This window comes from Pelodiscus sinensis, chromosome 9, assembly GCF_052426305.1.
Source record: "Pelodiscus sinensis isolate ZL-2025 chromosome 9, ASM5242630v1, whole genome shotgun sequence".
In the NCBI taxonomy this organism is placed as follows: domain Eukaryota; kingdom Metazoa; phylum Chordata; order Testudines; family Trionychidae; genus Pelodiscus; species Pelodiscus sinensis.
The window spans coordinates 39,781,897-39,794,436 of record NC_143060.1 but is presented as its reverse complement, the minus strand read 5'-3'; the positions used below and the strand labels follow the sequence as shown (position 1 = coordinate 39,794,436).

The following is a 12,540-nucleotide window of genomic DNA, read 5'->3' as shown; positions in this document are numbered from 1 at the left end:
TGGGTCACCATGGCAACATTCACAGATGTGGTAAAGAAAGAGTCATTCTTCATTATTGGGGGAACAAATGAGTTCATTGCCACCATTCAGCTCTATTCTCTAAGGTATTAATTTGTCAGTGGAGAGGGGTCCCTTGAGGCTGTACTTTAGTTTTGAAGCTGCATAAATGTTAAGCCTCACTGCACAGTAAAAAACGTAAATGTTTAATTTGTTACTTAAAATGCTTAAGGGGTACCTTGTTTTATATTTATACTGAACTGTGTGAATGAGTGAAAATATTGTTCATCTAAATGGTGTAAGTGTTAAAGAAACTATATGGTAGTGCTATGAATGAGCCTATATTTGCTCCTAATTTGTATTTAACTTTCTATATATAGTGGCCCATGTACAGTACTTTCTTTTTCTATTAGACTTTAACAGGATTGCATTACTGTGCTTTTTTTAAAAAAATCAATGGTTTCCATCTTGCAAGCTAAGAATAATCTATTTTACAAAATACTTTATATTGTAGCACACTTTATTTTAAACATTCAGTATCTAGCATTATGCTTAAAACTTTTTTTAAAATACTCTAGAATTGGTCAAGGAATGGAACTAATTCTGCCATCCTTATTCATGTTGTGTAGTGCCTTGCTTCAGGAGTTATCCAAGGCAAGGTACTTACTCCATGTAACTAAAGGTATCAGATTTGCATCCATGTTCTAAAGTATCTTTTTATTCTTGAAAACTAATTTGGCCAATTTCAGAGGTAATATAAATGGTTATGGAAGTCTCTCTCTCTCTCTCTCTCTCTCTCTCTCTCTCTCTCACACACACACACACACACACACACACACACACACACACACACACACACACACACACACACACACACACACACACACACACACAGAGTCTGCTTACAAACATATGCCTCCAATTCATTTAGTTAGTATTCATAATCCCTTTACATTTATGGATATTCAGATGAGCATGTTTTTATCTTTGTGTTGTGCACGGTGTCTGTGAACAACAGTTTAAATAACTGTAAGAGCATTCACACATGAAATGCAAGCCTAGCTGTTTTGAAAGCTTTTATTGCTTGCACAACAAATCCACTTCAGTTTGAATATTTTTCACTTATTATTGTTCCACATAACAATGAAGATTACTGAGATTGAAAGATAAAAGAAATTATTTTTTTCTTTCTTTAGTTTGTTCATTTTGGCTAGGTCTACACTATAGTCTTTTTTCAGAAAAAGCTATGCAAATTGCTCAGCTATGAGATATACAGGGCTCCCTGAAAGAGCACGTTTGCTCTTCTGCTTTCCCTGGACACAGTGGAGTTTTTCCTGGATACTGAAGGTATCCAGAAAAAATCCTGCAATCTAGACCTGCCGTTTGAGAGCAATGTGTGTGTAGTCATGTTTAGTCTTTCTTCTGTATAGCCAGTCTGTTTCCTTTATTTGTGTGGGTCGTTCACACTGCAACAGAAGAGAGAAAACAATAATAAACATAGAAAAGTTATTGGGGGGCAGGTGAAGCATGTGAAACTACTTTTAAACACTTCCTTTTAAACAGACTAGATTTCAAGAAAAGGGTCTGTTTCTAACTACATGTGTAACATTTCATGGTTACAGTGGCAGCATTTTTGGCATGTGGCTCAACAAAGTTTACTTTATATTCTGCTACCTGCTTTCTTTGACGGCCAAAATTCTAGGGCCAATAGAATGGCAAAATTTCAATGTTTGTTTTCCTGATAGTAGGGGCAGTTTTGTAGGAGTATGTAGGAGTATATTTAAGATTTTCTTAAAAGCACCAAAATGGTTTAAGACCTATCAGAAACTTCCTTTTCAGTTATTTCATCACTTAGGGTGCATTTACACTGCAGGGCTTAACTCAAAATAAGCTAAGCAAATTGAGCTATGTCAATTGCGTATCTTATTTTGAAATACAGGCAGTCCCCGGGTTACGTACAAGATAGGGACTGTAGGTTTGTTCTTAAGTTGAATCTGTATGTAAGTCGGAACTGGCGTCCAGATTCAGCCGCTGCTGAAACTGACCGCCAGTTCTGACTTACATACAGAATCAACTTAAGAACCCCAAGCGTCCCCAACTCAGCTGCTGCTGAAACTGATCAGCAGCTGATTCCAGGAAGCCCGGGGCAGAGCAACTCTGCCTCGGGCTTCCTGTAGTCAGCGCTGGTCAGTTTCAGCAGCGGCTAAATCAGGACGCCTGGGGCAGAGCAGCTGGGGTGCTGCTGGGTTGCTCCAGTAGCGCCGCTCCTCGGCTTTTATTCAAAGTAGGAATAAGATCCTCCGGAAAAGGGCTTTTTTTCCGGAGGATCGGGGCCAGTGTAGATGTTCTTTTCCAGCTTTTCTAAAAGCCGGAAAAAAGCGGCGGACATTTTTATTTAAATGCCGCGGGGGATATTTAAATCCCCCGCGCATTTCCCTATTACGATTTCAAAAATTACCATGCCCCTTCTGGAAAAGGGGCCAATGTAGACGAGCCCTTAGTGAACAGTCCAAAATGCCTTTTGTTCCACTGAGATCTGTAACATACATAATGTTGTATTTCAGTCCTCTTTTTCATTTTATGAGCAACTTTCATTAAGATTAATTTTCTTATGCTGTTAAAAAGTTAAATAAAGCACTTCTAACTTGCATTAGCAAGTTCTTCTTTGAGTCATGTCCCTGTGGGTGCTCTCCACTGTTGATATTGGGTTGTTCTGGCACTGCAGATTGGAATTTTTCACAGCAGTAGCCATTTGGGTCACGCAAGTATGATAGGTGCCTCATGGCATTTGCGCCTTTGCACTTTGTGTGTGCAGCCCAACTCTCCTTAGTTTCTTCGCTACTGCCCTTGGTCACTTTTTTTGTAACAAAAACGGTGCCGGTACTCTGGGGCAAACTTGCTGAGCAAAAAAAGACTGTGCTATGGGCCAAAATACAGTCACAGCCCCTTTAAGAGCCAAAGCGCCAGGCTGGAATCCGGAAAAAAAACCACTGCGCATTCCAAGCACCCTTCCATCAGGAGCCAAGCCTCCCCAGGAAAACAGGTGCCAGTACATGCAGGGGAAATCCCATTCCTTTTCTGTGGGCTGGAAAACAGATGACGGTACGCCATTCCAGGCCATATCATCACAAAAAAAGCACTGGAAAAATAATTTTTAAAAAGAGACAGAGAAGAGAGATGATAAACGGGGAACAGGCCCAGACTGCAGCCTCTCCTCACAAATGCTTGTTTCACATTATACTTTGTAAATAGGTTTACAAAGGAAGGCAGGAAGGCAGGCTACAACCACTTGTGTTTAGAACTCAAACACTACTTCTGATGCCGTGCCTGGTCCTCCCGGATTTAAAGTGCAACACTTGTCGCGATCCAGTGCTGGCCTCTGATGGTCATTCAGGGAGCATCCACTGCCTTGGCACTCTTGTTACACCTAGTATACATTAGGGATGTACACCCCACTCTCCCACCATAGATACTACATGCTGTATCAAAGATAGAGAAGTTTCCCTTGTGCTAGTCACCAGCAGAGGGGTTTTGATCAGGGTCGCTCTAGACTGAGGGCCCAAAAGACAAAGGCCCCTAACAGCTGTTTTTTGACCCAATATTCCTCAAAGCATCAGTTTTGAGATTCTAGTGAAGGGTCTGCCCGACCTCTCCCACATACTAGTGCCTTACGATGATGCGAGAATATACCACCGATTGCACCTATTCTATCATCAATGGGCTTCAATTGCAACTGACCAATGGGTCCTCGAAATAGTAAGGTCAGGATATGCTATCCCTCTCATCTCCCTCCCTCCAACCTCCCCACCTTCCCCATCCCTTTTCAGGGACCCCTCTCACGAAGAGCTTCGAATGCAGGAAGTAAACCACCTGCTCCTCATAGGAGACATTGAGAGAGTGCCCGGCCATACAGAGGCAGGGGCTTTTACTCCAATTGCTTCCTTACGGAGAGGAGGATGGGAGATTCGTCCTTGACATCTGCTAACTCAACAAATTCTTACACAAGCAGTGGTTCAAAATGATTACCCTTGCATCGATTATTACAGCATTGGACAAGGAAGACTGGTGTGCAGTCCTTGACCTCCAGGTCTACTTCTACACAACCATACATCCTTCGCACAGATGGTTCTTCCAATTCACAATAGCCTCCAAACACTTTCAATACAGATTCCTTCCAATCAGTCTATCCTGGGCTCCCAGAGTCTTTTCAAAGACTCTCACAGTCATTGCACTTACCTGCAATGCCAAGAAGTTATGGTTTTTCCATGCCTGGACAATTGCCTTATGTGAGGTCCCTCCTGGGAAGAGACACGCAACATGGTGTTAGTCACCAAGAGGCTCTTGACTCTCTAGGACTCCTCATAAATGAGCAAAAATCTATTCTCCAACCAACCCAAGTTCTGGATTTTATAGGTGCTCCACAACCGCTTGGGCCTACTTGCCAGACCAACGTTTCCAAGCCATACAGAACTTGACCTCCATTGTTGCAGCCAGCCCTATTATATCAGTGCTCATTTGTCTGCAGCTTATGGGTCACATGACATATGTTATCTGGCATGCATGTCTACCATTCTGATTCCTGCAACAGTGGCTTTTGTCAGTTCTCTCTCAGACCAGATTCTGACCCAGGCTAACAGCCTGAGGACCTCAAACAGCGTGGACCAAAAAAACCCACCAAAAAGTGAATCTCCTCTTTACCTCAGGGGGCTATGTCACTGAAACGGCCATCTCCGTTAAGGCTGGTGCCGAGAACAGCAGCACCTCATCTCAGCATGTATGATGCTCCAGGCATCTCGAGAACTGCCAGTGCAGCTAACAAAGAGACATGCACTAAACCACGTTCTGAGGCATCAGGCTTCAAGTTTCCTGCCTCATCAGCTGCAGCAGCACCCAGAACTGACACAATTTTGCTGTCAAAGTATAAGAGTGTGGCACCTACCATATTACTGGGCCCCTCTGCCACAGAGACACCTAATGCTGTGCTAGTCAGCTTGCACTGAGGTATGATTCAGCACCTCAAATAGCATCTGTGCTTCCCAATACAACACCGTTAACACCAGCTGAGCACTGCACTCAGCACAGAGACTTGTTAGTCTCATTTATTTTCAGCTCACCAATTTTAGACCTGCTATGTTAACATCTCAGAAATCACTTTCTTAAGAAAGATTTTCATCCAAATCTAAAGATGAATTTTCAACAGGTTTTTCTCCAGAAAGTTCTCCTTACACAGATCGGACTATTTACCCTTCCAGTTCTTGTCATACATTTGGGAATATGCTTCCATATTATGGCAATCCTTGGGTGCTCCCCACCCATGCCATACCCACATTGGCAATATTGGGACAAATGGCAATCTTATAAAAAACACCAACATGGCTGGAAACGACACCGTGCAATATTCCCCCTCTAAACAAACACACAAAGGGGATCCACCCATCTAGAGGAGGGTGCCTCCCTAGATCTAAATGAACCTACCCAATGGAGGGAGAGTCTGTGCCTCTAGCGCCAACTACCTCAGATGATGATGCACATTTCCAAGACCTTTTCAAATGCGTAGCTGCTGAATTAAACATTACTCTGTAGGAGGTTGTTGAGAATCAGCATGAACTACCTGACATATTGCACTTGGTAACATCATCTAAAATAGCACTGCCAATTAATTCAGCAATAATGGAACTGGCAACCTCTGGCATCAATCTCTTCTGCTAAGAGAACAGATAAGAAGTATTACATTCCACCCAAAGGATCAGAATTTCTCTTTACTCACCCAGTACCTAACTCCCTCATGCTGCAGGCTGCACAACAGAAAACCAAGCAACAACAACTTTGGTCCACTCCATTGGACTGTGATAGCAAAAGAGTTGACTCATTCGGACACAAATATACACGTCTTCTACTTAGAATTTTGCATTTCTAACTATGTGGCTTTATTAAGCAAGTATGACTACAGAAATTACTAAGCTTAATGACTTTATCGCAGATATTCCCGAGGCTAAAAGACAGCAGTATAAAAGCATCAGAGGTTCACACGATTGCCGGAACAGTACTGCAACTGCATTAGATGCTGCTGACATAGTTGCGTGATCCCACAGCACCAGCAGTAGTCATGAGAAAGGCTTCATGGTTGGACTTCACTTCGTTCCCCAGAGAGATCCAATCTACACTAGTAGCTCTTCCTTTCAATGGTCAGAAGTTGTTTGTAGCTAACACCAATGAAATTCACTTCGTTCCTTAGGAATCTACAACCAGGCACGTAGGAGAAGACAATAAAGGTATCAGACCTACCCAAGACCTCGATACCCACCAAATACTCAACATTAAAGCAGACAAGACCAACACCAACAGAACAGACGCAGTGGCAGAATTCAATGACAATGCCCTTCCTTTACCTACTCTCAACATTCGGAGCAGTCCAATAAGCAAATTTGAACATCAGGTCGAGGGTTGTGAGAGCTTCTCACCTATTCCAATGCCATCATCTCAAGCAAACTTGTTCCATCATTAACTGTCACCCCTTTTTAACAACTAGCAAGGAATAACCTCTGACAGATAATTGAGAGAGGCTATCTTACTCCTTTTATATCTCTACCTCCTTTCCACCCCCTTTCCCAGTCCCTCTTCAGGAACCACTCTCATGAGATTCTACTTCAACAACACCTCATATACGTAGGCGTGATTGAACCAGCCCCAACACAATTTAGGGGCAAAGGGTTTTACTTCCATTACTTCCTGACGGAAAAAAGATCAGGAGGTTGGAGACACATCTTAGATCTCTGGTCACTCAACAAATTCATTCAGAAACAAAAATTCAAGATGGTAATGCTTGCCACTATATTACCGGCATTGGAACAGGACATTTGGTTCTTGTCCCTCAACTTGCAAGATGCATACTTTCACATTTCCATCCACCCATCTCACAGACATTTTGTTTTGTTGTAGAGTCTCAACACTACAAATACAAGGTGCTTCCATTTGGACTCTCTACAGTCCTGAAGGTCTTTTCTGGCAGTTGTCAAAGCATATTTGAGAAAGCAAAGCATCATCATATTTCCTTTCCTGGATGTGCTCACACAACAATTCCTGCCGTTCACTGTCAATCACAAGACACATATTCCAACACCTCGGCCTGTAAGTGAACAAAGCCAAATCAACACTCTCTTCCACACAAGAAATACAATTTATAAGAGCATGTCTTGACTCAGCAAGGGCCACCACATCCCTCCGTACAGAGGGTTTCCAAAAATTGTGGCCTCAGTAAATACCTTACGATCTAGCCCCCACATAAGAGCACTCAAATGCCTTTGGCTGTTGGAGCACATGGCAGCATGAAATTTTGTTATCAACAAGGTTACCTTCACATGAGATGATTACAGGGCTGGCTGGGACAGGTTTACAGACCCAAAATCCCAAAATCCAAAATCCTAGTCCTCCCAATGACAGTAAAGAAATCCCTACAGTGGTGGTTGAGCCCAAGAACCTTTGTTCCAGAGTTTTCTTCCACCTACCAGAACCGTCCATCTCCATCACAAAAGATACGTCTCATGTGGTGCCCACCTATGACATCACACATCCCTGTAGTGACAAGAACCTACATATAAATGTCCTGGAACTCCGTGCAGTCAGGAATGCATGTGCCAGATTCCTCCCATGCATTGCCAACAGTTATGTCAGACTGTACATAGACAATGTCGCATTAATGTTTTATATAAATTGTCAGGGGAGAGCCCAATCTCTAGCACTTTGTACAGAGGCCTGAAATACAACACCTTCTGGGCACCCTGAACACAATGGCAGGCACATTCAGCAGAGCCCTCCCCACCGAACATGAGTGTTAAATGAGTCCGCACATATTGGTCCCCGTGGGTGCTCCACAACCCTCTCTTTCTTCCCTCTACTTTGGGATTCTGGCCTTCTCATAAGCATTGTTCTGAGGTAGAGAAGGAACTGAGGAGCAGTGGGGAGGTCTCACGCTGTGATGCCTGTCACCAAGGAGCGCACAGCTACAGGTGTGCACATGTGCGGCCACAGGGACACTGCTCTGAAATCTCCGTTCTAGGGCTCAGTAGCGGCACACCAACCTAATGTGGAGCACCCACGGGAAAATGAATGTTGAAGAATGTTAGTTACTATTGAGATGAGTAATCACCTCTTTATCATGTGGAGTGCCCCGCTATACTATGCTTTCTCCCCATTCCCCCCACATTCTGAGGATTCTACACAAGATCATGACGAATGGGCCCAAGTCATTCTGATAGCTCCCTCTTTGTCCAGACAGACATGGTTTCCATATCTCTATCAGATGTCTCTTCTGCCTCCCTACCCTCTTCTAGACTGGCAGGACCTAGTCTCGCAGAACGGGGGTGCCTTCCTGTACCCCCCGCCGCAAACCTTACATCTCATGGCATGGTTCCTCTCTGATTCAGTGACTCCAAAAGGCTCTACTCTGGTCAGGTGAAAAACATCCGGTTAGACAGTGGTCAGTAAATTACATGTAAATGGAAATGCTTCGCAGCTTGGTATATAAATGAGCAAATTGATCCTTGTGCCATGCCACTTCATATAATTCTCGATTATATCCTCCACTAGAAACATGAAGGTCTGTCTGTATCCTCTCTCAGTGTACACCTGGCTGCACTGACTGCTTTTCACCACCAAATAGAGGGGTTCTCCGTCTGTACAAATGCTACCATGAGAAGGTTCCCTAAGGGTCTTCACAACCTTAGCCTCCATGCAGGTCACCACCTTTGGAATGGGACTTGGAGTTAGTGCTGGACACACTTACTTGGCCCCCATTTGAGCCTTTGGTCACATGTTCTCTCCTTTTGTTGTTGGTGAAAGTGGAATTCTTACTCGCAATTACATCAGTGTGTAGAATTGGTGAACTCACCGCCCTCAGAACAGAGTTCTGCCGTATACACAGTTCATGAAGGACAAAGTAATACTACATTCATACCCTTTGTTTCTATCAAAGGTGTGCACAGATTTCCACATCAACAAATCTATTGTCTTTCCTACTTTTCATCCTATGCCTCATGCATCACGCCAAGATGCTGTCTTGCACACCCTCGATGTCCTCAGAGCCCTCTCATTTTACATCGACAGGACTCTGGCCTTCCACAATTCATAACATTTGTTCGTGTCCATTGCTGAGCATTGAATAGGCACGCCGATTTCTTCTCTGCGCATATTGAAACTGATAGCTTCTTGCATCAAACAGTATTACTCACTGTGGGTATGTCTACACTACAGCACTAATTTGAACTAACTTAGTTCGAATTAGTTAATTCGAACTAAGCTAATTCGAATTAGCGCATCTAGACTTAAAAACTAGTTCGAATTAGCGTTTTGCTAATTCGAACTAGCATCTCTACACTGAGTGGACCCTGAACCGAGGTTAAGGATGGCCGGAAGCAGTGCCGGCAGGGCATCAGAATAGGACTTAGAGCGTGGAGCTGCTGTCTCAGGCTAGCCGAGGGCTGTGCTTAAAGGGTCCCGACCCCCATCCTGGATAGACAGTTCTCAGGGGTTCCCCGCTTGCAAAGCAGTTCTGGCTTGGAGTGCCCTGAGTGCCCACACTCGGCACATCACAGCACTCGGCCATCAGCCTGGCTGCACTTGCCGCAGGCTGCCATCCGGGGGGGGGGGTCAATTGGAGGGCTGCAGGAGAGCTTCCACCCCGAGGAGCCCACAGAGCCACCCCAGTCCTCCTCATTGGGGGCTCGTACCCCATTCCTCCCTCACCTCCTTCCACTTACCCCTCCCTAGCCCGCCTTCCTGATGTACAAAATAAAGGACCTGTGTGTTCAAAAATAGAAACTCTCTTTATTGAACAAAACTGGGGGAGACTGGGAAAAGGAGGTGGGAGAGGGGAAGAGAAAGGGTGGAAGAGGGGAGGGCAACTAAAATGATCAGAGGTTTGGAACAGGTCCCATATGAAGAGAGGATAAAGAGACTGGGACTTTTCAGCTTAGAAAAGAGGAGACAGGGGGGGGATATGACAGAGGTCTATAAAAGCATGAGTGGCGTGGAGAGGGTGCATAAAGAAAAGTTCTTCATTAGTTCCCATAATATAAGGACTAGAGGACACCAAATGAAATGAATGGGTAGCAGGCTTCAAACTAATAACAGAAAGTTCTTCTTCACAAAGCAAATAGTCAACCTGTGGAACTCCTTGCTGCAGGAGGCTGTGAAGGCTAGAACTAGAACAGAGTTTAAAGAGAAGTTAGATCAAGTCATGGAGGTTTGGTCCATGGAGTGCTATTAGCCAGGGGGTAGGAATGGTGTCCCTGGCCTCTGTTTGTGGAAGGCTGGAGATAGATGGCATGAGACAAATGGCTTGTTCATTGTCTTCGGTCCATCCCCTCCAGGGTGTTGGCTGCTGTCGGCAGACAGGCTGCTGGGCTAGATGGACCTTTGGTCTGACCCAGTACGGCCATTCTAAGCTCAGGGCTCATGGTCGGGGGTCTCACTGGACCACCTTGATTTTCATGCAAACCTGCTCCTGGGTGGCCAGGCTGGCAGGTATCCTGCCCTAGATGGCCATTTTCCTGTGCCTAGTGCGGAGGTCGTGGATGAGGTCCCGATGTCCGCACTAGACCAGGCGGGCGCCCGCCTCTTGCGGCCCCGGGCAGGCTCCCGGGAGCCGCCAGTCTGGTCCCGGGAAGAGGCGGAGCGCTGGGTGGCAGTGGGTGCCTGGCTCGAGCCGTGCCAGGTGCAGGGTCTGCTGGCTAGGTGCTGGCAGGCTTGCACCTGGCACGGGCACCGTAGCCAGCCCATGCCCCTTTAAGGGCTCCGCGGCTGGGAGGGAGGCAGAAGAGTTTCCCTGGTGGTGCACAGAGTGGCCACCAGGGCAAGCTGGGGAGGGCTAGCCTCCCACTAGTTCAAATTAAGTGGCTACACAGCCCTTAATTCGAACTAGTTAATTCGAACTAGGCATTAGTCCTCGTGGAATGAGGTTTACCTAGTTCGAATTAAGTGTACCGCTGGTTCGAATTAAGTTCGAACTAGCGGTTTGCATGTGTAGCGCCTATCAAAGTTACTTTGAACTAACGTCTGTTAGTTCGAATTAACTTTGTAGTGTAGACATACCCTGTGAAACAAGACACTCTCAGCTTCACTCAGAGCTCATTCTACCCGAGCTGTCTCAATGTCTTCAGACTTTCTCTGAGGTGTACCCCTTAAGAACATTTGCCGTGCAGCTACATGGTCATCTGAGCACACTTTTATAAGACACTATGCAATTGCTCTTCAACTAAATACAGGCTGCTCAGTAGCCACTGTGGTGCTTTCAACTGCCAATAAATGATGACTCTGAAACCCACCTACCATCTTACTCGATTATTGCTTCACAGTCACCAACAGTGGAGCACCTACGGGGACGTCACTTGAAGAAGAAAGGAAAGTTACTCATCTTGTGCAGTGACGACCGTTCTTTTAGATGTGTGGGTCAAAGACTACCCACACATCTCGCTCCACTGCCCAACCTCCTCTCCTCTTCTTCAGAATATTTGTCTTTAGGTACTTGGGCATAGATGAGGAACTGAGGAGAGTTGGGCTGCATGCACAAAGTGCAGAGGAGGTGCCTATCGTGCATGCACGGCGCAACTGCCTACTGCTGTGAAAACCTCCAATCTGTGGTGCTGGGGTGACTTGACACCAATAGTGGAGCACCCACTGGGACACACATCTCGAATAACTGTTGTTACTTCTCTTTTCACTTGATTATACTTGAATAACTTCATATAAGACAGAGGTAAGTCAGTCAGAAGTGAATAGACTATATATATGGATGAACATTGTGTATACGAACATGTATTGTTCTAGGGCACCACAATTTTCAGAAGTGCCACAAAGCCACATGTTCTTGAATAGTTAGTTTTCTGATCACTGATAAACCTGAGAGATGTGTAAACTGACAAGTAGAAAGTTCTGTGTTTGACAATACTTGTACATACCATATATTCCAACAATTGTTTCTGATGGGAGTGTCCTAAGAACGTGCTGCATAGCAGTGGTGTAGCTAGGAGGTGAATGGACAATGATGGAAGGTGGGAAGAAAGGGATGGAAGGCCCTAGGGGATGGGAAGGATTGGGGGCAGGAAAGATTGGATATGCAGGAAGGATTTGGTGCCCTGTGGAGGTGGAAGATCAGCAGGAGTGGTCCAGTGCAATGGGGGTGGGGCAAAAAGAGGAGGGGGCATGGGAGGGATCTGATGCCTTAGGAAGAGGAGGCAAGAGGGTTGGGATGGGGTAATTCCCATCCCTAACCCCTGTTGCTGCTCAGCAGGTGTCTAGGGCACACAGACTGCAGGGCACACCATGGAATAGAATGGGGCCGCATGTGGGCTTGAGCTCCACCCAACCCTGCCAACCCCAGCTCAGTGTCTTCCAGCCTGGCCACATCACTCTCCTGTGTTGCTGTACAAGTTTCTGATCCCAGTGTTAGCTCCACCCTGACCTGCCCCCATGAGGCACATGTGCAGCTGGGGCTGGAGACCGGGGCAGAAGAGCAATGCAGCCAGGTGGAGACACATCTGGCTGGGG

General features: G+C 45.6%; 1 protein-coding gene and 1 long non-coding RNA gene across 6 annotated transcripts in view; one reads left to right on the top strand and one right to left on the bottom strand.

Annotated features, from left to right (window-relative positions):
• Positions 1–12,540, top strand: part of DPYD (dihydropyrimidine dehydrogenase) — a 675,852-nt gene that overhangs the window by 99,957 nt on the left and 563,355 nt on the right. The gene's annotated exons all lie outside the window — the stretch shown is intronic.
• On the bottom strand, positions 7–7,485 carry LOC142830586 (uncharacterized). The gene is made up of 3 exons (XR_012905963.2): positions 7,350–7,485; positions 4,234–4,295; positions 7–1,463 (listed from the first exon to the last, which is right to left on the bottom strand). It is a non-coding gene; the product is annotated as an uncharacterized LOC142830586 (long non-coding RNA).